Genomic DNA, 27323 nt, shown 5'->3' on the forward strand with positions numbered 1-27323 from the left:
TGTTGCTTTTCTGTTTGTTTTTAATTAAAATTGTCTCTCATGCCTAATACAGAGTAAGAATAAGCCTTGGAAATTTATTTCAGAGGTCAGAACTCTTAACCGACTTGCTTAGTAACCATCCTACAGCAATTAACAAGAGAAAGCTTGACCTTATAGCCTGACTAGAACATATAATAAACAGTTTGGTCTACTTCCATTTCTACAGACTGACATAGTCTCTGAACGATACTTTGAAAAGCTCCTTGATGTCATCCATCATTCAAAATGTGTGTTTTTCAGACAAAGTAAACTGTATTCTGTAGTTCACAAACTTGTGAAGAAGGGTTTTGGGTAATTTAAGATTTTTTTTTAATCTAATGACCCTGTCTAAGAAGAAGTTATTCTTCTGAAATAATAAAAGGAAGAGTATTATTTAGTCAGTCAGCAGCATGCAAAGCTTAGCAGAATTTCATTATTTTTATGGTCTGTTTGGCTATGTTACTTATAAACACTTTTGACAAAACAAGATGATCTTCTGTCTTGAAGGAAGTATATGTCAGTCAGAAGCATAATTACTTAAAATAATCCAAATAGTTATTCTACTCCATTTGGAGTAGAAGCAATAAAGCAAGTAAAGTTTCATAAAAGGTATTCTGTGTGAAATATATGGAGGGCTACTGTAAACCAGATTGTACAAAAGTGCCTGTGTTTTCTCAAGTTAAGCATTGTTGTGAATGCAAAACAATTATTTCACTTTATAAACTATTTTTTTTTTTTTTTATTGCAAATTTCAATTTACTTGACCATTTCTGGAACACGTTGGTTTCTTTATGATTGTTTATTTTGCATACATCTTAGATTTGTCCAGTTCTGATAAAATATTTTAAGTATAAGTCAATTAGAATAAAGTGCTGACAAAACACTACTTGAGGAATGGTGGTGCTGAAATTAATTTGGCCAGTGAAATGGGACAGATTTACACACCTTGATAAAGAGGAATCCTAGATGATTACTAAGGTTTGCTTTGGGCTTACTCTTCTGCTTTCAACTTATTACAAAAACAAACCAATCAGTTCATCTGATAAGTAAAAGTATTGAAGTATTGTTTCTTTACAAAACAGAACAATGCAAGTTGACAAATGCATTTAAAAAAAAAAAAAAAAGATTTATGAGAGAGATTGTACCTTACTTTTTTTTTTTTCTTTCCATTTTTGCATGTTGCTGTGTGCACTTGTGAATGTATGCTTCCAATTGTGCAAGATATTCCCATAGGATTTTTTCCAGTGTACTCAATTTTTTAATCTTTTATGAGATTCTCCCAGCAGATGGCTTCTGGACTGTGTATGTTCATTGTAATTTCTATGAACACAAACTTAATCACTCGTCTCTGAAACAAATCCAGATTTCCATACCAGTTTGTATTGAAGCATCTAATTTAAGGTGGACTTTGACAATGCTTTTACTTCCCAAGTGCCTCTTTGTCTGCTGAAGTCCAAGAGCTGACCTTTTACTGAAATAAAATCCCATCTAGGTGTAACTCAGCTGAAAATTAGTTTTCAGAGGTAACCAAAGAGTCTTGCAACCCCCACTGGATTCACTGGTTCAGTGGGCTATATCTGGGTAAACTAATTCAAATTGAATAGGTACAGATTCAGTAGGTAGAAAAGAAAAAAGAAAAAAAAAAAAAGATTTAGTTGACAGTTGTAATTCCCTGTAGAATTTGTGTCCGAATCTGAAACCTGTACTGATAAAAGTTATTTAATACTTCTTAAAATATATTATAAATTATGTTATAATAATATAAATACAATATTTTTAAATAAAACACAATAAAGTAATTTATGTAATAAAATATAACAGGAAACCTTGGAAGAAATATTTCTCATAGGTACAAAAAGGAAACTTTTAAGTCCTCCTAATATCTTTTTTAAAAATTATTTTCCCTGATTATGACATATGATTCAGGGAAAAATTAATCTAAAAACAATCTCTTTGTTATACTGATGTGAATGATATTCTAGTGAAAATTATGTGTTAAGGTATGATGTTGCCTAGAAAAGTGTCAGAACTGCCTGTGGGAAATGCAGATCATTGAAGAAATGTATAGGTGGTGGGTTTGGTTTTATTTTTTTGATAGATGAATTTCATATAAGAGAGGAAATATGAAAAGGGGAAAAATCAAAAAGGAGAATCAAATGTCTTTATATAGAACTGTCTGTTATTCTGACTCAGGTGTTTTTTCAAAATTAGTGTTTCTTGGCTGATGTTTAAATAGGGGATAAAAAAATAAAAGGCTGTAATTCCGAATCAATACCAGTTAATAACAATGCCTGGAAACTAGTAATTGCTTGCATTCCATAATAGGACTTATAAAAATTAATATGACACTGACTTTTGTTGTGTCATAACTGCTTGCGGCAATCACCAAAACTCTGCTCTGGCTGTGGGATAAAATATCATACAAGCATAGGTCTGTAAATGGCACAGCACAAACACTATATTTGGAGACAAACCTAGATCCTAGAACAGTGCAGCTATATTAGAATGGGTATTTTGGCATGTTGATGCATGTGTGTTGTGACTGACAGCAGCTCAGCTAAACCTTTTTTTTTTTTTTTTTTTTTCTTTTCCATCATGTGATGTAGACATGCATCAGAGCTAGGTTTTTGATCATAGCTTGTTTTGTAATTATTTTGACTCAGCTCATTGACTTTGGATCACAGGAGCATTTACATTTCTAGAACAACCTAGACTCTAAAACATGAATCCTGAATTGGCTGTGCTGGTCCAGAATTTTACATATACTTGATTCAGAGATTTGCTACCTGATTTTTGCCTTCATTTGAACAGGTCCAGACCATCTTAACATCTGCTGAGAATCTGGCTCACTAGAATGAATAAAATGAAGAAGTTGAATTCAGTAGTTTTTTGAATATGAGGAAAGAAAAATGCTATCCTAAAAACTTTTCAGGGAAACTTATCAACCTATAGTTATTTTTTATTGACAACAGGGAAGTTTAATACTGAAAATATTTCTAACTCCAGATAGCCAGTCAATCACTTATTAATTGAAGGAAGATAAAACTCCTATAAAGACAGTATATTAGCACCCTGGGATGTTAGCATCACGAAATTTACTTTGTCAGAAACCTGACTGAAACTTTGGTTCAGAAGCACCTCTAATCATACTTTGCCTGGTGATAATATACAGATAAGTGGCAATTGTTTGTTTTTGCTTGTTTCAGCTATAATGTTTAAAATTTAACAGAATATTATTGTTTCAAAGATCAGAATAATACTAAATATGCTACAGTATCAAGATAATTTTTATGTGATTTTAGGTGCAATGTAGGTTCTTAGAAATACTTAAATGTAGTATGTTGACATGTTACTAATCATGTACTAATGATTAAGCAGAAGATAAAGTTCTGGTTCATAAAAGTTAATAAAAGTTCATAAGCATGCGCTTTACTGGCAATACTACTAGAGCCAATAAACTCTGTTGGTAAAATGGGGTAAATTTAATTTAAGCGTACAGTTTTCCTTATGCGCTCAAACTCCAAATTTAACATGTTTTAAAGTCCTTTTAAATTTTGTTGCTGTTAATATTGCAGAAGTTGAAGTATAAGCATCCAATTCTATTAATTTACCCTTGTTGATAAAACCTGAATGCATTCATGTTACGGTAGGTATGCAATAATTGCATATGCTAGTAGCAGTTTTTCCTTAATAATACTCATTTTTTGCATATGAAAGAATCAATAGACATCTTTGTTCAACATATTTTGTTCACTACAGATATTTTCCATATTCAAAACTGAATGTAGAACTGTTAAAATATTGTTATTTCAACCCAAGAAATAGGATATGAAAAACATTTTTTTAATTTTTTTTTTTACTATACTTGTGTAAGTCTAAATGCTTACTCGAATAGCAAATTAATGATATTTACAGAATCATATATCAGGTGAATCTTTTAAAGTGTATTTCTGCTTTTGATCTACTTTTCTTTTGCTTGTCAGAATAATAGCATGAAAATTTTGCAAGAGTAACATATGTAAGTTGTTAGTTAAGTGCATCACACTTTGTTCATTTTATTTTAGTGACTTAAACAGGATCATGACAAACAAAGTAGGAAAGGAGTTCTATACTCATACCCAGAGCATCATGAGTCATATTTTTTTTTGTATTTTTACTACAGTAGTACCAATGGATCCTATTTCTCAGAGAAATCTTGCTGAGAGAGTGAGGCTGCCAAGGTGTGGTATGAGAATACGGGAGAGAATGACTGAAATATACTCAAATTAAAAAAATGCTATTTTTTTTTTTTTATTTTATTAATTCTACATATATTTAGGTGACTGCAGTTGTACAGCATGCATTGCTTTTGGTCCTTTTCAGTTTAGCTAACAGAAAAGCACCTTCAAAGTGCAGTGCACGAGGGGAGTATGTAGAAGTGGGTGAATGAGGAGAGGTGTTTCCAGGTTGTTGTTTTTTTTATTTCGTTTGTTTGTTTCTCACTGCTCTAGCTTCTGAGTAGCAGGCAATAAATTTCATTTATCTCTCTATGCTGAGTCTGTTTTGCCTGTGACTATAATTATTGAGTGATCTCCTTGTCCTTATCTCAACCCTTGAGCCCTTTTCATTGTATTTTCGCCCCCTTTCCCTTTGAGGAGGGGGAGTGAAAGCGTGGTTGTGGTGGAGCTAGGCTACCCAGCTGGGTAAAACATAACACATGTCCATCCCCTCTAACTTCTTACAAGTTCAATTTTTTAGAGGGACCAATAACACTTGAAGGTTTAAAATCCATCTACTGCTCTGTAGAGGAGTTAGAACCTGCATTGGTTTGGCCTTGGTATTTGGAGAAGCCTCTGGGGAAACTCTCTCTCATCACCTTTAATATATATATTTTTTTCTTTCTTTCTTAATTTGGGCAGGCTTTTATGTAAAGTAACGAGAATCCAAGATTGGTGCAGGAAATACCTAGAAAGAGAAGATGCAGACAATTGAGTTTGTAAGGGTGAAGTTGACGGGTTCAAAATAGCAACAGGAGTAAGCAAGGCATGATCACAGCCCTTTCTAAAGCACCCTCCTATCGAGGGGATGAGCCTCACAGTGGATGCTTTGACCCAGATGACAATAACTTCTCAGAAGAGTATAAAGATACAAGCCCTTATGATCCTGTTAATAAAACATTAGGAGGTTTTAAAGCAAAACCTTTAATGCTCATTGCTACTTGGGTCACTATCAAAATAAAATGTGGAGGAGTAGATCAAGGAGAAAGATGTCGAAATGTGCAGCCAAAAGTGTTGCAGTGTCTGAACACACAGGATCTCACGCATACTGACATTAACTACTTAGTTAAAGCAAATGTAGATCAGGTAGCTGTACCAGCCATGCCTTTATTAGAACTAGCAGAATGAGTCCAATAAGCAGGGATAATTCTGAGAAATGAGCGGAAGATGCAAATAGTATCAGAAAGAAAGGGGAAAAAAGTGGTTTTTAAATAGATCAATATGTACTGCTCTCACAATGTAAGTAACTCTATCCTTGTCCTGATAGGACTAACTTTGAAACTCAGAAATTAATCCTATAAAATGTTCTGCACCCTTAGCAGTAACACTGTGGTTTGCAACAGCTGCAGGAATTTTTCTATTAACTTCACAACCTGTAGTAGTTTCTACTAGTAGAAATAGTATTTTTGTTGATTGTGAAAATTGCATTGGTTGTAAAAATCAATCACTTGCCAGGTGAGGTAAGGGCCATACATGTTGATAAAGAAATGTGAGCCACATGTAGACCTCTGCAGGTTGTCATGAGGCAAGACAAGACAGGTAAAAGTGAGCATGCTGGGAAGATAGTGTTGCCCATTTCCAATCCAAGGTCCTTGAGTATAGTAGATTTTGCAATATCTTTGTTGCACTCCCAAGTAATATTCTGTGGTTTATTGAATATTTAAAAGGAAATTAGCAGCACAGCTTTTCTGCCATTGTTAGTGGACGGCTTTGCGTTGCCCAGGCAGAGCAAGGCCCTGGGAACTGTCTGGGCTGGCGTGGGCCTGAGCTGTTTGGGGCTGGTTTCTGTGTGTCCAGCAGCATCGTGCCGATGGCCTCCCTGTCTGTAGCTTCAGCTCTGCAAGCGCCATGCCTTGGAAAAGGCTGGCAGCCGCTGGGTTCTTGGTGCATCACACCCAGGGGGTTGATGCATGCCAGTCCTCAGCTCAGTAAAAAGGAAGCAGAAAGAGTAAAATACAAAAAGACAAACCTAAATTGTAGCCAAGACTTGTCTTCACAGGGAAGGGATCTCCTATCCTTCCCTGCCCTTTCATGTCCTCTTTAGGCAGTTCTGCAGAAGCTCTAGTTCTAAGAGTCCAGTATTGTAGATACCCCTTGATGTAATTCATTCATTTTTCATTCTTCTTTAAATACTGGCTTAAATTTACAGGAAACACTAGCAGCCTAGACTAGCAGGGTGAACATACTTACCTTGTATGTTTGGAAGGGGAAAGGTTCTGTTAGCACAGCAGAGAGTAACACAAGCCATTCTTTAGCCTGTGTGTACATTAAAAACTTTCCCTAGGTCTTGAAATTGAATGTTTTGCCATTCTGGCTTACGGGGGATTAACTTTAAGTAACTACTTAGATATACAATTCCCAGATGAGTTAAATATGCACATAGGGGTTCTTAGAGCTTACAGAATGCTCTTAACAGAAGTGCCTGAGACTTTAATGACATGCAAGGTACACATTATACATTTAATTGCTGTTCTGCGCTACTGTGGACAGACACTTCTGTATAGTTTCTGGCTAATCTTGTTAAGAACTGGCCATATTTACCCCTTGGTGTCCTTCCTCGGGTAGCTGTTCTATCTCTTCCCTGAACATGCCATTCCTTAAAAGAAATATGTTGCATACAACTTTTAACCATTTAAAAGGTGATGGTGACAGCTGACAGTGGAAATGCACTACTTTTCATTGAGCATCAAAATTTAGACTCAAAAGAAAACTAAGTGATTCACAAGGTCAAAGCAAGAATTGATTTACTGTTTGAAGAATACATGGATGTTTTTGGATCTGTGCTATTAGGGGAATCAAGTCTAATAATTGTTGTGCTGCTAAATGGATTTGTGTTCAAATATGACAAAGACTGTAGTCATATTTATGAAAAATTAAATTTCATGGTGTTATTTAAAAACACATGCTTAAAAATTAGTCTTTTCCAAGTAGGTGTGTTTTTCTAATTTACCTTGTAATTTGGTACCTCTCTGGCTGGCAGGTGTTGTTCTGGAAAGTTCTGTCATAGTGTTGACTTGGAGTGATAAGATTAAATTGAGAGTTTCATTTCAGTCTCCCTTCATAAACTTCATTATTATGTAAGAGTTTTCTTCCAACTCTCTCCTCTCCTCTCTATTTTTCTTTAGGACGCACACTTCAGAGCTCTTCGAGCACTAAGAGGCCTTAATAGCCATGATGGTCCCACCTGGGCACTCCCCGCTCCCTCTGCCTCTCGGCCAGCAGCTATGTTTGCACCCAGCACCTGCCTGAGGTGTGCCAGACACGCAATGCTCTTCAGCTCAGCCAGGCCTGGGGCCGGACCAGCACTCACTGCACCGTAGCCCAAGCCTGACCTGCAGGTTGAATTCCTGTCTTGGCATTGGACCTGCCTTATCACCGTGGTATTGCCTCCTGCACTGGGCTCATGGCCAGGGCTGGCCACCGCCTCTGGCCTTGCTGTGCTGAGGGAGTGGGTGGCCCTCGCCATGCCCAAGGTCAGTCAGCTATTTGTGCCCAGACCCGTGGCACCACCTGCTGCTCTCTAACTGCAAAGGTACAAATTGTTACAAATCATGGAGTTAGTCAGAATGTGGGATAGGAGAGAGGTTGGTTTGTTAACAGATTTGCTCAGCTGCAGTTTAAATACTAGTGGCTATGTTAAATTTAAGTATATTGCCAGGTAGCTATGAATTTGTCAGACGGAAGCATATTTTTACTCCTGGGCTTGTGATTGTGTGATAAATATGCTAAACAAGACCCTGGCACATAGAAAATGTTTTCTAGAGGATTAATTAATGTAAAGATATCATTCTTAGCAGAAGAGAAAGCTGGGCTTATAGCTTCAGGAATCAGTGTTAGCAGAGGAATACGTTACCTGTTTGCAGACCTGCAAGGCATATCGACCATTAGGTCAAGAGTGCCCAACTTCATTCACCCTCCCTGCCCAGAACCAAACACCTTGATTACAGGAACCTTCCTGAAATTCATGTCATCCTGGAATTTGCTGTAAGGTAGTATGAATTTACAGCATCCTAAAACTGGGCTCTGTTTTTCTAGGAGAAAAATGTTTTTCAAAGGAGTGAATCACAATTAATGAACAACCATATGACAGTTATTGATGATCCCTCCAGAATATATTACGTATTGGCTTAATACTTTCTTCTAATAAGGCCTAACATGACATAAGGTTCTATCTGAAGGACCTTCTTGCTTTATTAATCTCATTATGACCACTTGAATTGCTACATTCTCAGTAATGATTAAAACATTTGACTCCCAAGTGTGATATTATAATGAAGATGGAGTTCACAGAATAAGGCATTGTATCATTCTGCAAAGGCTGGCAGCAAATTGAAATATGAATCAAACTCCCCAATGTGATTTCTCTACTACTTCCATGGAAGAAGAAATTCAAAAATTTTACATACATACGTACATGTACAGGTTTCAAAATCCAGATAAGAATGATCTCACGGAAGATATACTTTTGCATTCTTAAATCTTAGAAAATATGATGTTTTCACCATCCTTTTTAAAAGGAGCATGGCTTATGTGAATTGCCAAACTAAAATTGACCACTTGTAAATGTAGTATGTCCTCCTCTTCCCATTGCACATATGTTTTTGGGAAAAATAGTGCCCAAATTCCAGTTTGACAAGTTATATATTTTTCTTGTTCTGTACATGTCTCCTGTAACAGAAAATGTATAAACTTTCTTCTTTACTTGAATATACCATTTCTCAGTGGAGGAATATAATGAAACATACGTTTGTAAACATGTTTGCGTAAAAAACTTCAACTCTTATTTAAAAATAAAAAAAAAAAATCTTGTGTGAAGAAAGGATTCAAACTTATCTATAATCAAACTTGTTTGTAAATAATAAAACCAAAGAAAATAAAAGAAAGGCTTGGAAATAAATTTTAATTCCTCTACTTTTTTTCCTACAGGAGAAAAAGGAAAGATACATTGCTGTTCCTCAGTATGAAGATCTAGAATAAAAAAAAAACACCACCACCACCACCAACAAAAAAAACACAGGATAGAAGCATAAAGCATGTTGGTCAAGCAATCCTGAGGTATGAAACAAAGTGGGAATTGAAACTGAGCGTGATCGTTTTTGTTTAAGGTTTCCCTTGCCTATTGTTTCAGCCAGGTGGAAATGGTTACTTCTCAGAGAATCAGTTAATTCAGCATTTTCCTGATTCAAGAGAGATTTCCATAGGTACAATGTTTTATGGGTATGTGCTTCCTTGGGCACAATGCATAAAATTCTTCAGGCTTCTACCCAGTGTGACTATCTTCCAGCGACTCACCAGTCCCACCACCAAAAACTCAAAGACTTGAATTAGCTGTATATTCAATTTCTTTTTCATGCTTTCCTTTTTGGTCTGATTTCTTGTCTAATGGATACTTACACATCCCTTTTATTTCCTTATCTTGGTGAAGGCAGGAAGGGAGTATAACAGAATACTGTATCATTAGGAAAAAAAGGTTGATACTGCATTTTAAGGCAGTGGTGGAGCCTGGGTTCCAGCACTTAAAAAAAGTTTGGAGAAACTTCCGTTTTTGTAAACACCTACGAAATATCCCCCAGATGTCTAGGGAACTTAAGGTATATTTGGTTTAGGTCATATTGGTCTACAAGAGGCTTGTAGATCAAATGACAACACCTGCTGTCATTTCAAATAGATTTTTTTCTAAATTACATTTACACTGCTGTTTTGTTTTTGAATGTGTCAAATCTTGTTCAGATTTTTGCATTTACATTGCTATTTGCAATAATTCTGCTATATAACATACTAAGGGAGGACAAAAAAAGTATTTTGAAGCTCTGAATAGGTAAGTGGAGTCTAATTATCAATGAGGGAGAGAAGCAACCAAACTTTGTATTGAATTTAGTCTTGTGAGAGACAATGTGTAAGAACATTAGAAAAAACAGAAAAACATTCAGGATGTCATTCTGAGCATTCCTAATGTTATAAATTCCGAGCCAATTTATCTTTACAAGATTTATTTATGGGGTCAATAAAAGGCAAGTAAACAGCGCTGAGTGCATGGGGAGTCTGGGCTCCTCCAACACACACACTCATTACATCAAGTGGCTGGTTTTTATGCTCCTAGGCTAATATATATTCATTACTACTTCTAGAAAAGGCAGGGTTATTATAACTAGTTCCCGGAATCCGAACCCTCCCACTGACGCATACGTATCAGTCTCTGGTGGTCCCTCTGGGGGTCTCTCATGCTGAAGGCTCGTAATCTTCCCAGGCTTTTTCCTTGTCCTTCTCCTTTGTCCATCTTGGCCAGATGTCAGAGACTTGCGCAGCGTCCCCTGCAAGCTTTGTCTTTTAGTCATCCTTCAGCTTTCCCCTTTTCCTTAATCTCTTGGCCGGATATCAGAGACTTGCGTAGTGTCCCATGCAATAGTCACAATAGTTATCAGTTATTCTGAAACCCCCACAGATATCAGAGACTCAAGGTTTACTGTTCAAGCCCTCTATTGACACGAATTGCTGAAACATTCTGTACACTGAACATTAGCGTTAGGTCAGAGGTTGGACTCGATGATCTTGAGGTCTCTTCCAACCTAGAAATTCTGTGATTCTGTGTGATTTTATATTTTATGTATTAAACAATAAGATAAAAGAAACTTCCCCTCCCTAACATAGAACCAATTGAATAGATTGTATTCAACTGTTAAAAAGTAACATGAAAAAAAAAATCAGAGATATAGTAAGATTTTTTTTGAGTGTCATTTTTATGATTATTTGACTTATTAGGTCACTTTCTTATGGGTCTGTTAAGAGCATTTTATGCACTGAACTAAAAATCATTTGTTTTATTTATTGCATGGAAGGGGCTGTGAGCTTTTTCATAATTATATTGTTGTTCAGTTGTCAAGATAATTGAATATTCACTTGGTCTAGGACAGGATAGAATTTGTTCTCATTATTCTTTATAAAAGACAGCCAACATTAGTATCAGGAGGGACCATATTTTTCTTAATGTTCTTTGAAAGCATAACTGCTTCAGGTCCTTATAATATGTGTGATATATATTTACCTTATCACTGTAAGTTGGGCTAAGGCTAGATGTTTTGAACTGGGGCATGGACTCAAAAGTCAACAGTTCACCCAACTTCCATATTTTTGCGTAGTTTTAATGTTCCAATTTAATTTCGTCATTGCTATCAAAGGAAATTCTCCTTTATACTGTTATACAGAAATTCATATATGCTATGTAAGGCAGTCATACTTCTGTCAAGAAGATATGAAAATCTTTTGGGTTCTATTGGAAAGAGTTCAAAAAGAAAATCATGAATGAAATAAAGGGAATCTTTCATCTTCCTATTCTGATCTTTTAGTAGACTGTTTAATCTCAAAGTGTAAGTGCATGAATGCAAAATTAGGGTGAAAACTCAACTTCTACCCCTTCTGGAGTTTGGAAAAGAAAAAAAAAAAAAGGTAGGAGTCTGGGTTTATAATTATTTGTGCCTACAGTGGATTAATTTTCTTTCTCTTGAGTTTTCTCATGACCGTATGACATTTACCCTAGAAGTTGGTGATGTACCTACTCTGTGACCAAAATACAATAAATCTGAGCAATCCAAGGTTTGTTCATTTAGTAGTGGATATATATTAAGCCTGTAAGGGTAGTATTTGCTTACTTTACTGAGACTCAAGATCTTTTATTTAAAATGTTTGGACATGTTAGGCAACATAAAATTTTAATTTATAATCTCAACAAGACAAATAAGTAAAATGTAGAAATGAAATGATTCCTTGCATTAGTTGTGCATATTAATTAAGGTCCTACATATTTCTTCCTTTATTCTATCCAGGCAGTAAATCTCTCTTCAAAAATTTGTATGTATTTCATTGCCTATAGTTAGTTCTGACCTTTGCCACAAACTGCTACGAGCCATCAGCTGCTATAGACTTTTCCATAGTATTTATTTGAAAGAATACAGCTAACTAATACTGGCTATTTATATTTCAGTAGAGGTCTACTTTTAGTCTTTTATTCTCTCTAGTCCTTAGCAAAATACTGAAGTTATTACAAAGATCAATATGCTTGTAAGAGAAAAGAGTACCATGGAAGTATTGAAAAGGTATCACATCTATACACAGCACAGATATCTCTGCCTGTAATAAAACACAACAGAAATATTGGTACAGTGCCATTATGAGACAGTGCCACATGCCAGATGCACACAGCTTGATTTGCTATTTAGCTAATCCTGTTATGTAAGTAAGTATCTGTGGGCTTGTGGCAAGTGTCCCATTGACACCTTGGAGTAACATCTCCAAGGCTGGAAACCACAACTTCTGCACCTTAATTTGCTTGAAACACAAAACTCCTAGTTGAATATCTTCTCTAAAAACTTCTTTTTGTTTGTTTGTTTTTAATGGTATCAATTTATATAACTCATACTTCTCCGTATCATTGTTCCAAAGACAATTCAGAAGTCCTATGGAGACGAGATTAGCGAAGTTGATGCTGAGAAAAGAATGAGTGAAGTCCATCTGTTTTGTTTGTATTTACACAACACTTGTGTTAAGCAGAACATACACCTTTAAAAAATGCATTTCAAAAGGCTGATTCGCATAAAGCAAAATGAAACAAAAACCTCAGATCCTTTCTGACAGCACTGCAAACATCAGTGCATAGGAGGCAATTCCATTTCATTTTGGAGTAGCTTTACTTGTAAGGAACAGTGTAGATTGTAAGTCTTTCATTGTACAGGAAAGTTGTATTTAAGTTCCAGGTATGTATTTGTTGGTTTCAGGCTCTGTTTTCTGTAAGTACTCTTAGCAGTAGGAAGGAACATGCAGGTGAAAGGCCTTGTTTTCCATTACTTGTTTAATGCTTGTTTTAGGTTGTTGCAAAGTTTTACTGTTTATGAAAGGATGGAAATATATATATATACTTTTAGCTGGAAAACAGAACATGATGATTTAACCTGTTGATTTGTTCACCTGTGGAGATACGCTTTCATCAGAGAAAGATAAGCCTTACATTGGTAATATTACAGTGCCATGTCATTCTTTGCAAGGCATGAATAAGTGGCCAGTGAAAGAAAAATCAGTGTATAGTCTGGGAAAACAGGAGAGGGTATTGTTCGTATTCTTAGTGTTACTTGAAAGGTATTTTTAATATGAAGATTAATGTCTGTAGTATTTTTATCTGAGATTTTGGCAGGACTACATAATGTTTTATTCTAAAAGTTTACAGTTGCATTTATTGAAACATGTAAAGCCTTATTGTTTGCAAATGTTTTGCTTAACCTTGGGAGACTTTGCTCTGTGCGTGCTTACTTACATGCCATTTTCTTGTTGGTAAGACAGCAAATATTCTACCTAAATATGCAGGTTGCATTTTAAAATTGCTTAGGGGAAACAGTATTTTTAAAATATTCATCTATATTTGTCTCTGTGTAAGCAGGGTGACTGTCAACTTACTAGTTTCTGTTTCCTAAATAACAATGCTTTTCAATTAAAGAATAAATGTGGGACATAATTTTTTTCTAATGATGTTGATCGCTCAGAAGGTAGCAAAAGACAGAAGACTGATTGTATATTTCAACCTACTTGTATGTACAGTCTTGAGTAATAAAATCATAGGAATATCACCTCTAATTTCTGCCTTGGCCCCCAAAATTAAATCAACTTTACTGTGTATTCTTAATAAATAAATAAATAAATAAAATGGTCTAGCCTTTTCTTAGATATTTTCAGTTATGGAGAGTTTACAACCTCACCTGTCAGGCTATGGTTTGATACTACTTTTTTCCTTATGTTGCTGTTTTGCTTAGTCCAAAGAGTTGCCCACTTAAAACACGACACTGATTAGCTTCTGTCTTATTGATCTATATGCACTCTGAGTTTATTTACTCAAGCTTTACTGTCAGGACAGAATTAATTTTTGAAGTGTTCGTCGATAGAAAGATGAAGTTCTGGGTTAATTTTGATGCATTTCTCCAGTCCCTCTTTCATTCAAAAAGCTGGCGATATCCATACCTTATAAATCAGGAGCTACAAAAGTCAGAAGTATCCGATAGTGCTGACTGTTACATTTAAGACAGTTAGGGCCTGCTTAAAGTTTGTTGTGTCATTGTCTCCAGTCTCAACGATTAGTTCTTTCACTTATTTTACTGGAAGCTGTAAGTACTCAGTTCTTCTACACGTCACAAATATATGTATTTAGAAGATGAATAGACAATTAATGTCTAATTTGCAGAAATTACCCCCACCTCATGATTTGGGAGGTACTGTTGGTGCCAGAGTTACACAGCTGGCTCTTAGTCTGCTACCAAAGTTGAAAGAGTACAGCCAGGGGATAATTATGCCTACATATGTCATCTGGAGGCGGGAGAACCTGTTCTGCCTCCTTCTCTGTTATGGTTCCATTGTGTACATGTATGTGCAAGGTGCAGTCATGTTTTGAACATGTGTAGTGCAATGCGACTTCTAGTTGAGGTCAGAGCAGTTTTCTGAGAGTGCACATGCTGGTTTTAGCGGTATGTTCCAAAACATGGTCTGCCACAGTAGAAAAGTAAATAATACTGTGTCCCTCTGATTAGGCTCCTCGCAAAAACAGGGTGGGATATTCAAGTCTTTGTCTAATTTTCTGTGGAGCTTTTCTGACAGATGAAAGATGAAACTATGAGTTTTGTCCAGGCTTTGGAAAGAACTACATTTGATACGAGGACAGTTACCCTGGCCCGTTTGATTAGCCTGTGTCCCCCAACACAGTAAGTCTATCTCATCTGCTTTTTCATTTCTTATGAACCTCCTTTTCTGCAGCTCCTCTCTTCATTCATTCATCTCAAAATCCTCTAGTCACATGCTCCATTTACTTGATGTCAGAGGTTCTCCATGCTCACCTACAACATAGGCCTTTGTCTGCCTAGAGTTCTGCTCTTGCCCCCTTTCACCCCTGTGTTACAGAACAATCCATGTCCCTTCTAGTTCTGTTGTTCTGATGTGTTTTTGTCCAAGATATAAAACAAAGAATTAAATGGCATGGCACCTGAAAGAGTTAATCATAGTGTGACATAAGTTCAGGTTACAATATAAATACAATAAGGTTATTGTTCCTCAGCATCTCCATAAAAAGTTGCCACTAAATTTAGGTATTCACATTCTAACTTCATGAATATATAGTAGGTAGGGTTCACTTGTGCTTTACATAGAACTGCCACTGAGTTCCATGGGATTAGGAAGGACACAATCTAACTTTTAATGTAATTTGTGGTCTCTTTGGGGGCAATAAACAGATTCTTTTTAGTTAACTCCACCTGTTTTCACTTCTGTACCCTTGTGATTATTCTGAAGGAGAAGAAAGTATGATGTGTGAAATAAAATGGCTCTGTGGTAAAAGCCATGAGAACTTTAATATCTTGCTGGCTTTTTTTAGTTCTATTCTCCACTTATATTCTCATGTAAATAGCTGCTAAGAGCTCTATTAAAAAGTTCCTTTATCAGGGTCAGAGAATCATCAAAGCCAGCAAACTAGAAGTTGAATTGGCAACCAGATGCTTGGAAGAAATGAGCAGCATTTGGCTGTGAACTACCTTTAACCAAGATTTAATTACAATATTCATTACTTCAGAGACTAGAATTCAATATGACAATCTTAAGGGAACAATAGTAATAAAATAATGAATGAAAAGTTCTAAAAATATTCAGCCAAGTGAGAGAGTATATCTATGTCGGTAAAACAAACTATTATAATTAAAAGTCATCTAATTTCAAATGTGGTTGTTTTGTGTAGCCTTTAGAGAAAAAGGATAAAAAGAGAAACCACTGAAAAAACTGATTTATTTTTTTTTTTCTTGTGCTCCTGCTGGGTGCTGAAGAGCGTTGTTCTCTTTGTTACGAGTGCTTTCTGCTAATATGGGTCAATCACGCATATATCTTCCTGTAATCACTCTGACCTTTTCTTCACTACTAGCCCAATTCCAGTGCTATTGCACCAATGTGGAGCCCCAGCCCATCTGGTGAGTTATGGAAAAGCCCAAAGGTCAATGGCTGCTCTTGCAGAATATACCTGATTGCTGGTCGTAATGTCCTTCCTTGCAAATTATAGATCGTTACTGTGTGATTTTGTTTTAAATCAGGTAATTCACATATGACCCATTTGAATTCTGCAGCACAAGAGTATTTTGATGTTTAATTTAACTGTACTTTCTGCAAAAATTCTTTTAATCTTTGCTTCACAATAGCAAATACATTGTAATAACTGCATATCAGCTCTGGGCACCTCTTAAAAATTATAAAACTGACCTGGGGGTTCAAGTGTCAAGCAGTTGTTTTCCAAATGTCAGAAACCGCATTTACATTGGCATTAATATTCTTATTTGCACTATGTTGTAAGATACTGATATTAATCCTTTACTGTGTATTAAAGCCTCATCTTTTGTAGATAACATGTTGCATCTGAATGGCTCCAGGAATTTTTCCCAGCAGTTACCTATATCAAGCTGCGTAAATTGCCATCACCTGTAAACATCCTAGGCCCCTATGAAGAACTGCCATTGATCTTAGTGAGTTTTATGGTAACATATAGAAGAGAACAAAGAATACTGCTTTTTAAAACACTATTTTCAGTATCATTTTTACACCTGACTACCCCATTTTCTTTTTCTCTTAGGCGGACTTTTTTTCCCCCTAAGTCATGATAGCATAAGTTTATTTTGAAGAGTAAAATATGTCTTTAAAACACATTTTCTTCCAATCTGAAAGAAAAAAAAAAATCACTTCTGAAAAAACAGCCTTTTGGGTTGTTTTTGTTTTATCAGTCAGTTTGGCTAATCTACATAGGGTGCTATTTGGAAACATTGCATAAAGCATTTTGTTTTCTGTATTATATACATATATGTACAAGAATAATATCGTCCTGTCACTGCCCTCATCTTTTCCTTCATTTCTAAGCATTTCATATACTGCTAAATGGGCCTAATGAGTCACACTGCTTAGTGTTTGGTTTGATTGGATTTTAAAATCTATTTGATGAATTAGGTCTTTTGAGATGCACCTTTTTCTACAGAAAGTATTGAGCACATAAAAAAAAAAAAAAGTATTTAGGTAATTCTGTTTTCTAAAAATGAAGTAGATGTTACCTAAAGTATAGAAAATGAAAATAAATAATAATAAAAAAAAAAGCAACAAACAAAGAAACACACCAGAAACTAAATGTATTTCCTGGAATATTTTCTTCAATGGGGGTATATATCTTCTTTTAAAATCAAGCCCATATTTTTATGTTGTTTTATAAATCTGTGTTAGTCAAAGATGGAAGAGATGTAGACAGAATATGAAGAGGGTAAACTCAAGTCATTTTTAGTGAACTATTGTTAGAGTGTTAGAGTGTGAAGAAAATATATGCAATGAAAATTCTGAATTCATATGCTGTGGGCTGTATAAAGGTCAATAGCTCCTGACTTAAGAAAAACTATAAAGCGTCTGTATTTTCCCTACAGACAGATATCAATCTAGGTTATAGATAACTCAAAAGCAAAATTTGGACCCAAATATGGACAAATATGGACGGCAGTTAATCTGAACAGGAGTTGTATGTAAATAGTAGATATTGGATTAGACTTGACAGCTTGACTAAAGATTTTGTGGGTCCCTACAGAGCCTTATGTTGCAAACATTTTTCCAAATACGTTATATTATACTTGTACGTTAATCTATATATCTGACTTAAAATGTAATAGTTTATTTGCTTTGATTTACATTATTTTTCTTTAGTAATTTAATCTCTTAATAATAATAAACAAACCCACTTGACTCATTTGGGGGAAAGTAACATTTCTGTGAATAAATTCTATCAAAATGATTTACAGAAGAAACCATGGTGTATATTACTGAGAAATTAAGCTAACAGTATTTTTCAAATAATACATATATGAGATGGGAGGAAGATGAATTACAGGATGACTCCTTGAGATGGAATTTCCACTAGCAATATTATGATTCTGGTCTAATCTCCCTCTTCCTTTTATATCATCCACATGCAAATCATAGGTACATCTCAAGGTATTAATAATAACATTTTTTATTGTAAGTGCTGTCAGCAGTTCCAGACAAAAGTGGAAAAAAGTGAATGAATGCTCTGACATGTTCAAAGAGGACATGTAACTAGTCAAGAGAACAGGAAACTGAAACAACAGACTTGATTTTCTTTTGGCTCATGAAATAAAAAGTGATGTTAAGGATCATTCACAAGTACAACTAGATATTTTAGAAGAAATTATAAAGAAAATAAATATTTAAATGGTTGAAATAAATTAGGGGTGTCTTTTTGGTGTAAGTTAAAAACATATATATATATTTTTTTTTTCCTGGGAACTTTTAAGCATGGCTGAAAAATAGGAATGAGGGCCTGGAGAAAATGGGACAAGCGTGGTCTAGGTAGGTACTTTTGTCCAGCCCCTCAGTCTTCAAAATTTGAAGAGAACTCTGATTCACATTATGTCATACTGTGTACATGGGCACAGGATCAGCTTTCATTTGTGCTTGGCATGGCTTTTACATGCAAACCCAAGTTTGAGTTAGTGTTGACTTCCATCATTATGTTATTTAAGATACATGCCAATGGTATCTCCATAATAACACAAGCAAGAGACAAAAAATCTATAAATGGCAGCTTTGAATTCTGGTACCAGAGTACAGTGATACTCTTTTATGCCCTAGTTATGTCCTTTGCACACCCTCCCACTACACTTGATGGGACTACCTCTATGTTTGTTTAAATTCTGAAGGCCAAAACAAAGAAAATGCCTTACTAAAAATACAGCTGTGAGACATACATGTGATAAAAGTCTCACCGAAGTTTAAAAATTTACAGTGACCATTGATTTCACCTTAGAATTCCTACTTACACAAATCTTTCCGTCACCCTACTGAGGAAAATTTCTTTCGACAATGCGCAAGAACCTTCTTATTCCTTTGATAGGATTTAGTTTTTTTTTTTTTTTTTTTAAATAAATATTTCTTGCTGCTTTGCCAAGGTCAAACTACAACAGGCATAAAAATCCCTTATGGCTATCATATGTCATATCCTCCATTTAGAGTTGTTTTGACCACAACTTCTTCCCTTTATTTCTTTATCAACACTAAAAACAGACATAATTACAATATTTTTTTCTATACATCATTTCCACAGCTGGGTAATGTTATTTATAATGTTACATATAGTGATACAAAGCTTTAAAAAAATAACAACAAACAAGTGTTTTTAAGAACTTCTGAGGGCGGCATATTTGACCAAAAGATAGATTATGTGCAAGTTGTGCTTTCCAAATTAACTCTCTCTCTGCTATGCTTTATCTACATCACATTCCCAAATTGTGTTGATTAGTATTTTCCTTTCATTTATTATTGAAGAAGAATAAATGCTTGCTAGCAGCTACAGATTCTGGTTTTTAGTTCCTTGTAAGCGAGTTGTATAAACTGGAAATACAGATGATATCTGTTGCAAAGCTTTAGTTTGAATATATATTGTGGATGTCTATTGGAAATAATATTTTAAAGCCGTGCAACCAAATAACTTGTTTTTATAAATTTAGATTTAAGCCTTCAAGAGCCTTAGATTAGATATATTCAGTACATTTCATTTCAGTTATTTGGAATACTGTATTGTTATTTTAATAAAATAATAATAATATTATTTAAAAAAAAAAACAAAAAAAAACACTTCTCAATGTGCTTTCACTTGTTGTGTATATGTTTTGACTTGTGAAGAGAGTCAGTTTCAAGGTTTATGTTACATTATGAATGAGTTATGAATTCCAAAATATATTGACTGTCATCCTTAAATTTGAGATAGGTCTATGCCATATTAACACTAATGCAGCATGTAAGAGCAAACATAATGGTGAAAAATACAGTGTGAGTTGTAAGTTGGAAAAGTTGTGAGTACAAAGCTGGAATTCTTGATTTCCTCAACAGCTTATGCTGAAGTTATGTTTTGCATAAAAGGATAAAGGGAGCCTTGGTGCTACCTGGGCTTGCCTTTATTTCTTGTTCCCCACACCCCATAATAATTGTAACTGTATTGCTGAGCCTTTTCTGGATTACATTAGAGTCAGTGTAGAGTAGCATTGTTGTTACCATTTCAAGCAAGGACTGATTTATGTGTTTTAATTAGATCTAAAATTTTCATTAGACTAAAATATGTTTTTCCATATATATGTGTGTATGTAGGTGGCTATCTACAAATATAGACAGAACTTAGAGTGTGTGTATATGCTGTGTTTCCTTTTGCCCATAACAAGATTTTCAGTACAACAGAATGAGTCTCTGATTTCTACTCTTTCTTTCTCATCTTGTTTTGCTGTACCAATATTTTCCTTTGGTTCCTGAAATGAGTCTGCTCAGATGTAGTTTATACCTTAGCCTGCTTAATATTTTTAGCAATCCTGTTATAGATCTATTCAATTCGTATGATTCCCATCTTAATCACAGAATCCTTTTTTTTTTTTTTTCTGTCTGTATATGAAAAGATATTGAAAGAGGATTTTTTCCACACTTCAGAGAAACTGAAATAGTGAGAGATATTTGTATTATGTGGAAAAGTAATGTTCTTCTACTTGCCAAAGTGGATCCAACTTCAATAGTAAAATTATCGCAAATAACTACTTGAGTGTGGATCAAATGTGTTTATTCCATAAGGATTTTAAGGCTTGTTTTTTTTATTATTATTATTATCATTTTTATTTTGTCCCAGTGTTGTGGTTTAACCACAGGACACCCAGTCTGCAAGGAAATTTCAAAAGGAATATTTAAATTACAAATTTAAGGAAAAAAATATATTTTTATTTCTGAAACTGTGTCAAATTTATTTTTGTGTGCAAAATTACAAAAATGAAGATATACAAGTTTGTTTTTATATATAACAAAATGTTGCCTGTTTCTTCACCATGAAATTAGCAATAACTGAGGTTTTATGAGGAATATATGCCAAGCTCCATTCCCAAAAACATCAATATGAAAACTTTTTGAAAGTTAATAGGTGATTTAAAAGGCAGATATTATTACAAGATAGATTACTGGGAAATTCTGTAACTCTTACCTCAGATATGTTATTACTTTAATCAAATTGGTGATGACAGCTTTAATTTTACATAGAATTTACCTTTTGGAATTGCTCATTCTTATTTTTTTTGTAGATATATAATGAATATATATATACTTTTTTTTTTTTAGTAATTTTTTTTTTTTTAATCGGTGCAACACTACAAATTGATAGGGCTGTTGGACTTCAGCAATGAAGCTAAAATAAATAATAAATTAAGTAACTTAGTTAAAATGATAATAATTACCTTCTTGTGGCTGAATAGAGCTTAATTGTAACCCCACACTACTATTGTATTTTCCTTCTAAAACTAAATATGATTTTTGATGTTTTCTTTCAATTGAGTAAAAACTGAATGATTTAGAACTTATGTAGTTTATATAAAGTAACTTCAGATGGATTAGGATAATGTGTAAATAATTTTTGTATGAGAACAGCAGGTTAAACAAAAAATCTAACAATCATAAAACAGAAAAATCATATATACTCTATTACAATAACTTTTTTCTGAGATAGCTGTTCCATTTTTATGTGCAGCTTTCATCTTTTTCTTTTTGTATGATGCAAAGCAGATAATACACTCATATTCTTGAGAATAATGTTCCTTACTAGTAGCAATTGTTTAAATATTGTTCATGTGATCTTCTACTAGTTGCATGAAATAGCTAATGTGCATAATTCAAAACATAAATAAAAGGGAAAATCGAAGTCATTCCAGTGTAGATAAATAACAGAAATATAATAATTTACAACTGTACAAGTTATAAACATTCCTGTGTATTCCTTAAGTCTGATCAATATTTCTTTTTCTAAATAGATATATTTAGCCAGTTCAGTGGTGTTGCTGTGGGCTACTCAGTTTACACAGTTGTAAAATGAGTGTAAATCCCTTATTTTGCACTCTGAATAAGTCCAGAGTAGTTTGCGAAGTGGAAAGCAATAAGCTTTAGGAAGCCTTGGAACAGGCTCCCCAGGGATGTAGTCACTGCACCAAGCCTGTCTGAATTTAAAAAGCGATTGGGCTGTGCACTTAGTCACGTGGTCTAAGCTTTTGGGCAGACCTGTGCGGTGCCAGGAGTTGGACTTGATGATCCTTATGGGTCCCTTCTAACTCCAGATACTCTGTGATTCTATGATAATTCAATATTTTGATATCAGACAATAGCAATCACAATTGTTGTTTTGCATGTCCAGTAACGGCAAAGTTATGGCATTAATTCATATGAAATTGTTACATCAAAAATTGTGATCCATACTGTGAAAATAATGCAAATTTAAAGGTTTTATGACAGTGAATTTGCATGTCTGAGGCACATTTTTCAGTCATTTACAGAAGCAACACTTGTTTAGGTCATTTAGATAAAAGAACTTGTCATACTGTTTATGTGTGTCTTATCAATATTTATATACACACACACACACACACATATATATCTATATGAATAGATATATATATCTAATAAAGTGACCTAGTAAGGAAGTAAAGATTGGTAGCAGGAAAGTCATCTCAGTATTCTTGGGCTGTATAGTATGCAGGAAATGTGGCAGATAAGGTAAAAGCACTGTTTTGCTGTGTTTTTTTTTTTTTTTTTTTTTTTTTTTTTCGTTTTTTTTTGTTGTTGTTGTTGTTGGTTGGTTGTTTTTTAAGGTAGTATTTTCAAATCCATATGTTATGGAATATTTAAAGTATTATTTGAAAATTTGTTTTTTTGTCAGCCCTGGAGATAACTATGACTGAATTACTAGATCCATATATTACAAATTACAAGTAATTTGGTGAAACTAATGATGAAGAACACAGATGGAGAAAAAGTAACAAAGTTATGATGATATGGGTGAATATCTGTATACTTAATGCTAGAAAGTTGCAGCTTAATATCTAGCTTTAGTTCTGTATGTAAATAGTTACGAATGTGAACTCTAGCTGGGAAGCGAATGTATTCTGTGGAATGCACCTCTTTAATAAAACAGAAAATACTGAAAAAAATGAAAAGAATAGAGATAGTTCAGCTGGAAGGGACCTTCAAAGATCGAGTCCAACTGTGTCACCTCTTCAGGGCTAACCAACAGTCAAAGCATGTTATTGAGGGCAATCCAAATACACTCTTGAGCACTGACAGGCATGGAGTATCAAACACCTCTCTCTCTAAGAAGCTTGTTCCAGTGTTTGACCACCCACACAGTACAGAAGCTTTTCCTCATGCCCAGTCCAAACCTCCCCAGCACAGCTTTGTACACTCTCCTCATGTCCTGTCGTTAGTTCCCAGGGAGCAGAGTCTGGCACCTCCCTCTGGGCTTCCTCTCCACAGAACACTGCAGAGAGCAACAGGGTCACCTCTCAGACTCTTTCTCCAGACTGGACAACCCTGGTTTCCTCAGCCTCTCCTCATAGGGCATGCCTTCCAGCCCTTTTACCAGTTTTATTGCCCTCCTCTGGATGCTCTCAGTCTAAGATGGTCCTCCAGAACATGAGGTAAAGGAAATGCAAATTAATCCACATTTTAGTGATCTAATACGTAGCTACAATGTACTTAATATATAGCTTCTATGTAGCTACAAAATAGTTTCATGAAGAAGGAATCAGATTTCAGTGAGACAAAGGGCATGCTTTACTAAGCAGGTTGATATAATGACCCCAGGGAAGATGAATTAGTACCTTATTTACCGTTTTATATTTTTTCATATGTGCCAGGCCTCATTTGGTGTTATACATAGCATCTGTGCATCATTTAAGCACTATGTGAAGACTTAGGCAATATATTGGCCTTATGTTAGCTCTCTGTCCAGGGATGGATTTTTCCTTCAGCACAGTATCATGTTTGTCAAAGTTTTCAAGATCCATACTTTTTTCTCAGTTAAAAAATGCTATGTTATTGGTTTTGGTAGGGACTACGTAGGTATTCAGAGTTAAATCTTGGTATTATCTGTTGAAAAGGTAGTTTATTTAGGTGATAAGGTTTTTGTGTATAGTGCACCATTAGAACTGTGGAGATTCAGTGATTTATCTGGCTTGAGATCTGGGTCTGAATGACTGCTGAAAATGTTTAAGGATCATTTCTTTTGAGCTAAGGCAAAAACAAGTTTAAAAGTGCATGTGTGTGTGTGCACCTATATTCATGGATCTATTTCTCTATAATAAATACAGATCTCTTATGTATGGGATGAAATAGTTTTCTCACTAGAAAATAATTTGCTCAAAAGCTGAATGTTCTGCAGGAATGTTTCAGCTATTTTCACATGAAAGCATGTTTTCAACCTTCAATTTGTTTTGCTTTTTTATTTTGAATTGAATATTGTAGCAGATAATGTTTTGATAACTGAAGTGTTTCACAGTAATGTTATAGAGTGCTGTTTATCTACACAGAATATTTAACTGTCATTTCTTAATTTCTTCTAAATTAAGATTTAGCATTCTTAAGATGGAGTTCATTTGGGAAGATTACACTTCTGTTCTCACTTGGAAAAATGGCACAATATTTAGAACACTGGAAGTACCCACGTACCTTAGCAGTGTTATGTGATCTGCATCCTATGCTTTCCACAGAACACGTAGGGGCCCTGGTAATCAGCATCTCATTACTCTATCTGCAGTAGAAGCATGGAACAGAAATGGTCTGAGACCCAAAACGCTTGTCATAAGAAATATCCTACAATATGGTTACTCATCTTCTGTCTGCCCTCAGTGCTTTACTTCCAGAAGACTGTGTGTGTGAGATATAACTGTTTTAGTATTAAAATAATATTGAGAATTGGATGGAAAGTTGAAATCACTGTCTAATTTGTGGAGAATTTGACAGTGAATTCTCTTCAGTTTTCTCAGACAGTTCCAGCATAAAACAACTGGTGCTCTTAAATGCCAGGAGAATGCATGCTGAAAAGCTGCATCCTGTGGTGTTGCACAAATAAGTATTTGCTATACGTTAATGTTGTTACTCCATTTTACAGCTTGTGCTGGTTCTGTGGTTTAACCACAATACAGCTGTAATAATGCTGAGATAACACAACTTAAAGCAGTGTGGCTGTTTTGTGAATAGAGAGAGTGAATGTATTTTGTGATGTATTTTAAGTTGTTAAATTGGATTGCTCCAGTCCTGTGTATATGTTTTAAATATTTCTTTTCATATGTCATTCACTCTCAGCACACAGTGCTGCTCACAGACATCATACATCTTTTTCTGAAACACTTTGTCTATACCATCACTTTTTCTTTTTTCCAGTTGAGAGCTGGCCAGTATATTGAAGCAATCATTTCTCATACCAGAATAGCAATGAGAATCTTAGTACTACTCATTTAGTATTGCTTCTTGCTAAACATATCCCAGGTAGTAATGGTGCCATTTCTTCAGATATCAATATGACAGCAGTTACAAATGTGCCTCAACTATATAGACTGATAAGCCTTGACTACATATAATAGATACGTAGAGTAAACACAAATGGAGAAAGAATACAGAATGTAGAGTGCATGCCCATGTGAGATGGATATGTTGTGAATGCCAATAAAAATTTCATACATTTAATGTTCTTGTATTGTCTTTTATTCCAGAATTGGTTTAGACTGTATTTTGTCTTTCTAAGAAATAATAATAATAATAATAATAATAATAATAATAAAACACCTGTATATAATTTCCCTCATTGAAACTAAGTGCCTCACTCTGTAACCAAATATACAGTTTTTCTAGCATCCAACAAAACTAAAAGAAACATCATGGAATTATTCTTTCAAAACAAATGGTGTGGTGAAGTATTCTAGGATTTTCAAATAATTTTGTCCTGTTGGAAGTTCCTTTAGATTGTACCTGAAGATTTCAGAATGTTGTTGTAACAAAAGACAAAAAAATTGGTATGAAATGTTTTTATCTGCTTACCCAGAGTATTCTGTGCATGGTCCAGATGCTCACAGGTTGCAGCACATGCTAGTGTGAAGAATTCAAAGCCTTGCTTTGGTCTGAGTATTTTTTATTACCTGTGTATGCATTCATATCCTTGCAGATCGAATATTCTTTGTACCAATCATCCTATATACTTCTCATTTATAGCGTGCAGTTGACACGGCATTACTGATGCATTTTTTATTCCATCCAGGTGTCTGGCTGTGAAATATGGCATGCATATTCCCTGACTTGACTGAGTTGCCTTCCATGCCAAAGTAGTACTGTGAAATCTCAACCACTGTTAAGCAAAGATGTTTGTGATTACTCAGGAGGAAAACAAACAAACAAACACACACACACACACAAAATAAACCAAAAAAACAGCAATGCAAGTATGTGATTCTGTCACACTGGTCAATTTTAGTAAAGTGTGAGATGTATTTATTTAATTGTGCAATGACTGTGAGACCTTTGCTGGGATGTTCTGTACAGTCTGATTATCTGTGTTCAAGAAGACTTGTTCCAATTGAAATAAGTGGGCAGGCGAAGCAGGTAGAAGTTCAGCAAATTAAAGGAAAGGGGTTTTATGAGAAAAGCTGAACATCTGATTTATTTAGGATGGAAGAAGTGTTTGCATGCTAATATGATTGCTTTCTGTAAATAGATTAGTAGTAAGAGGTACAAAGGAGTAAAGGTTTTTGTGTCTGTTTGTGTGTTTAGGAAGAAGTCTAGTTTGCAGTATAATGGTGAAGAAATTTACTTTCAAACATTCATACCTAGGTCGGAAATTACAAGACGTTTGATGTTAGCATGTTGTTAACATGCTTACACAGCAATATGTTCAATACTCCTCTGAGGAGTGGAGGAAGGATTAAGTTGCAAGATTATCTGTAAGTAAGTACTTGTGGTCTCTAATATAGATTTATGAAATATAAAATGAGGGGTGGGGCCAATTTATAAAAATAAATAAATAAATAAAAAATTAATAGCACACTTGTCTGCAAGGAAGATGATGGCTCCTTCCATTTGTGTATAATGGCTTTTCAGTTCTGCTGATTAGTGGTAAGGGAGAGTGTTGGATTTTTTCTTTGTTTGCTTGTTTTGAGC

At 34.8% G+C, this 27323-nt stretch overlaps 1 long non-coding RNA gene across 3 annotated transcripts in view; it reads left to right on the forward strand.

Annotated features, from left to right (window-relative positions):
• Positions 1–27323, forward strand: part of LOC137860494 (uncharacterized) — a 565043-nt gene that overhangs the window by 168965 nt on the left and 368755 nt on the right. For all 3 annotated transcript variants that reach the window (XR_011098942.1, XR_011098943.1, XR_011098944.1), the window contains exons 4-5: positions 7400–7806; positions 9201–9329. This is a non-coding gene — a long non-coding RNA (uncharacterized lncRNA). The remainder of the gene's footprint in view (positions 1–7399; positions 7807–9200; positions 9330–27323) is intronic.

This window comes from Anas acuta, chromosome 8 (genome assembly GCF_963932015.1).
Source record: "Anas acuta chromosome 8, bAnaAcu1.1, whole genome shotgun sequence".
NCBI classification, from domain to species: domain Eukaryota; kingdom Metazoa; phylum Chordata; class Aves; order Anseriformes; family Anatidae; genus Anas; species Anas acuta.